The sequence below is a fragment of the Pseudorasbora parva genome, chromosome 2 (genome assembly GCF_024679245.1).
Source record: "Pseudorasbora parva isolate DD20220531a chromosome 2, ASM2467924v1, whole genome shotgun sequence".
Taxonomy (NCBI): domain Eukaryota; kingdom Metazoa; phylum Chordata; class Actinopteri; order Cypriniformes; family Gobionidae; genus Pseudorasbora; species Pseudorasbora parva.
Window position 1 is genome coordinate 13,147,329 of NC_090173.1, and position 4,214 is coordinate 13,151,542.

Consider the following 4,214-nt stretch of genomic DNA (forward strand, 5'->3'; position numbering starts at 1 on the left):
TGAGCGGTTGCCTCAACTACTGCTTCATCACACAGAGAGGAGGCAAAAACTGTTCACACAGCTGTACATACCATGGCAGCTATTCTCTTCTAGCAAATCTAGCTCTAAACAGACCACATAATGGCATCTCAGAAAATCGTTCTAGCCACCGGACAGGTGAACTACAGGGCCCTATGGTGTCCTCCATGATCCCGTGATCTCCAAACCCTCGCGGGAAGCATGAAGTCTCACTCAACATCAAGAATAAAGGGCAGCCCCTCACGGACAACTGTCACGCGCACACACATTATAAAATGTAAACACAACTTAACGTCAAATCCAGGTCTGGTGATCTCTCTTCCTTATATGCCTCCGAGCTCCCTCAGAGGACTAGAGACCGGTGTGGCTCGCAGGTGACGCTCATTCACAATCACGCCCAGGTCTCGCTCGCTCTCTCGCTCGTCCACCTCGCCACAGAAATGTTGCACATATTTTTCATCCATGCTACTACCCGCCCGCACAGAGTTAATTATCCGCCCGCATCCCCGTCCGTGATTTTTATGTATGTCACAACAATCCACCCGTTTTAGCCACTTTTATGCCGTTGCAGAACTCTACGTCGCGTATAGGCTAGTTACAAAATGGAGGCGAACAGCCAACTGATTTGATTAATTTATTAAATCGATTCTTGGACATTTCAGATCGATTTTGAATCGTTGCAAATGAGAATCTAAATTCTTCCCGCCTGCCTGGGACCCGGATCTCAGCGGTGTGCAGGCCCTCAGACACCACCACTTTTGCGACACTGGCCATCAGGCGATTCTGAATCGTTGCAAAAGAGAATCTAAAATTCTTCTGTGAATCTATTTTTTTGGCACACCCCTATTAGATGTAATTCTTAACTCACCTCTGGGAGTCCACCTCTTTGCACCCCGCCCATAACCGCAGGAAGTACGAGAGGCGATGTTGGCCCTCAGGCCCCGTCACTGGTCCGTAGACCATGACGCCTCCTGCCTGCCAGGGACCCGGATCTCAGCGGTGTGCAGGCCCTCAGACACCACCACCCGCGCTTTTGCGACACTGGCCCTCAGGCGATTCAAAATCGTTGCAAATGAGAATCTAAATTCTTCTGTGAATCTATTATTTTGGCACACCCCTATTAGATGTAATTCTTAACTCACCCACAAGGGAGGGATATTTCATCCACGCCAACCGTGTTGTGGTACTATTCCTCTTCTCTGGGAGTCCACCTCTTTGCGCCCCACCCATAACCGTGGGGAGCACGAGAGGCAATGTTGGCCCTCAGGCTCCGTCACTGGTCCGTAGACCGTGATGCCTCCCGCCTGCCTGGGACCCGGATCTCAGCGGTGTGCGGGTCCTCGGACACCACCACCCGCGCTTTTGCGACACTGGCCCTCAGGCCCTGCTATAGCAGATATGGCACATGTCTGTGGAGCGTGTCAGGGTATTTTCCCTGATTGTGATCCCTCAGCAGCTCCTCCTAGTACACTTGCAACGCCGACATGGCGTCAAAGTAGCACCAGGCTGACCCGCTGCCGTGTATGCTCCGCCATCTAAATGAAACATAGTTGAAAAAAGCTCAGATGGCAGGGTTGGAGCTCTCAGTGTCCCCGTCTACCCGGATCTTTCTTAACGACAATCCGTGGCGAGAACACATACCCATATCCACCCATCCTCCAAACATCAGCGTTTACCACCCGCTGATGTCCGTGAATACACTGAATATGGGTTCTTCCATACCCTCACAATCTCAGTAAGGAGATCAGGAAGGAATTGAAAGCTGAACTGAGCCGATGGTTTTATGGCCGGGGAGAAACCGTTCGTACCTTTTAAACAAGCGATCTCTCTTTTAATGCACCCGCATGACGGCCGCAGCCTGCATGCAGCATGCTCATAACAGACATCGGCTCAGCTTACACGGTCAGGATGGCCGAGAAATTAATTTCCCTTCTCACCATCCATCCCTAAGAGCATTTGTGATTAATCTCGTCAGTCACTAGATCTCCGGAGGCAATCGTCCTCTCGCGGCAATCGGTGACCCCATCCGAGGAACCGTGACACGCATCCGCGCTCAGCCTCGGCGTGAGCAGGGACCACGCCACTAATCTCAGATGTAAAAACGCTCTTCCATCAGGAAGAGCACCAGACGAGAATGGAGCAATCTCGGATTGAAAACCCGCTCACATTACACACAATCGAAACAAACAACTTTATAAAAGCTTGATTGTGCATGCTCTTAATCCCAGGCAGAAAACAAATAAATTTGGATTACCTTTGACTTGAAGCATTCAGACAAAACAGTCCCTAAAGACGAAGAAGCTGGTGTCATGTTTGCAAGTGTCATGTTTGGTGTCATGTTTGCATGTCGCCGGTCAATAGGATTGCCGTGATTTGATAGTAGTTCAGACACCTGTCACGCTGGAGGTGTTCCCCATAGTGTCAAACTGACGCAGCGCGAGTTGCCTTTCGAAAGGGAACAGATCATTACATCCTAGAGACAATTTATGGTGTTGTAAATGGACCTTTAAAACTGTATCTGGACAAATTTTGACCTTAATAAGCCACATACCCTCTATTTAGATATTAGAGAACAATTTAAAATAGCGTTTCAAATCATTCTAGGGCACCTTTAAAGCATCTTTGATGTTTAGTAAATTGAGGGTAATGGGTATGATGTCATCAATAGGCGACACACTGATAAACACATTGTGTCCTGGTTAAAATGGCTTATTTCTCTGGATTTAAACATTCATGTAAACATTTGTGATAATGTAAGTACAAAAAAATATAAAACACTGTTTTAGCTGTTTTTGGACATTTTACTCCATATTACATATTGTGCCTTTAATGTATTAACTAGATTTAAAAACTAGCAATATTGTCATGTTAAGTATTAATGTTGCCATCAATTTGCATTTACTGATCCCCTTAACAACAACAATAATAATAATAATAATAATAATAATAATAATAATAATAATAATTTTAAATAAACTTGAAAGCATACCTTGAAGACACTTTAAATAAGGCAAAGCCCAAATCAACATAACAGGCCTCAGAATATACAGAGCACAGCAAGTGAAGCTCTCGTGCAGAGATCCTGAAACAGAATATTCATTGGCGGGTATTAAACAATATTGACAAAATGAAACAAATAAAAGTACAATCATCAGAGAATACACAAACACATCAACATACTGTTAGAGACAATTATGTACATCATTACAACAAGATAAATAATAAAATCTGCCACATTCTTATTATTGATATCTTATATTTAAATATAAAAACTACTAAACTCACCTTCAGTAAGACCCCAGAAGATGAAGGCGATGGACATACAGACGTTTGGAATAAAGACCAGAGAAAGCTGGAGATTCCAGATTGTGCTGCTGGAGACTGGAGAGAAGATGCAGAATAACCAAAGTTAAATGAGCAAAACACAGACAGTGACACAGACAGTTTATCACAAAAAAAACAAAAAAAAAAACAATTCCTTTTAAACACACCTGTGTCTTTTGATCTGCAGTAAATCAGACAGCAGAGCAGAAACACAGCTCCAGATGCAGCAGAGATACAGAAAACCAACACAGTTATGTGCAAAGAAGGGAAACCTGGAAACAAACATAAGGTTTAACATTTACAACTGCACTGAATCTCTTTGCTATCAAGAGGCATTGCTTTTTATAGGGGAATAATTATGAAGAAATTATGATTAAAGGCATTATTACTAACTATCATTTTTTGCAAGCACATATTTACAGTACATGCAGATTTACTTCTGATCTTTACATTTTACATCTCTCATTGCAAAATTACATATTATTATTTTATTTTTTACTAAACATCTGAAAGGGGGATTCTGAAATACACTGCCGCTTCAATATACCTGTATACCAATATACAGTCTTGTTCAAAATAATAGCAGTACAATGTGACTAACCAGAATAATCAAGGTTTTTAGTATATTTTTTATTGCTACGTGGCAAACAAGTTACCAGTAGGTTCAGTAGATTGTCAGAAAACAAACAAGACCCAGCATTCATGATATGCACGCTCTTAAGGCTGTGCAATTGGGCAATTAGTTGAAAGGGGTGTGTTCAAAAAAATAGCAGTGTCTACCTTTGACTCTACAAACTCAAAACTATTTTGTACAAACATTTTTTTTTTCTGGGATTTAGCAATCCTGTGAATCACTAAACTAATATTTAGTT

The 4,214-nt window shown here is 42.8% G+C and overlaps 1 long non-coding RNA gene across 2 annotated transcripts; it reads right to left on the reverse strand.

Moving 5' to 3' along the window:
• Window positions 1–781: 781 nt before the first annotated feature.
• On the reverse strand, window positions 782–3,685 carry LOC137092167 (uncharacterized). 2 transcript variants are annotated; one of them, XR_010908170.1, is made up of 5 exons: window positions 3,510–3,685; window positions 3,304–3,399; window positions 3,008–3,100; window positions 1,161–2,463; window positions 782–886 (listed from the first exon to the last, which is right to left on the reverse strand). It is a non-coding gene; the product is annotated as an uncharacterized lncRNA (long non-coding RNA). The 2 variants fall into 2 exon arrangements; XR_010908169.1 differs by lacking the exon at window positions 782–886 and having other exon boundaries at window positions 905–2,463.
• Between the last annotated feature and the right edge of the window lie 529 nt (window positions 3,686–4,214).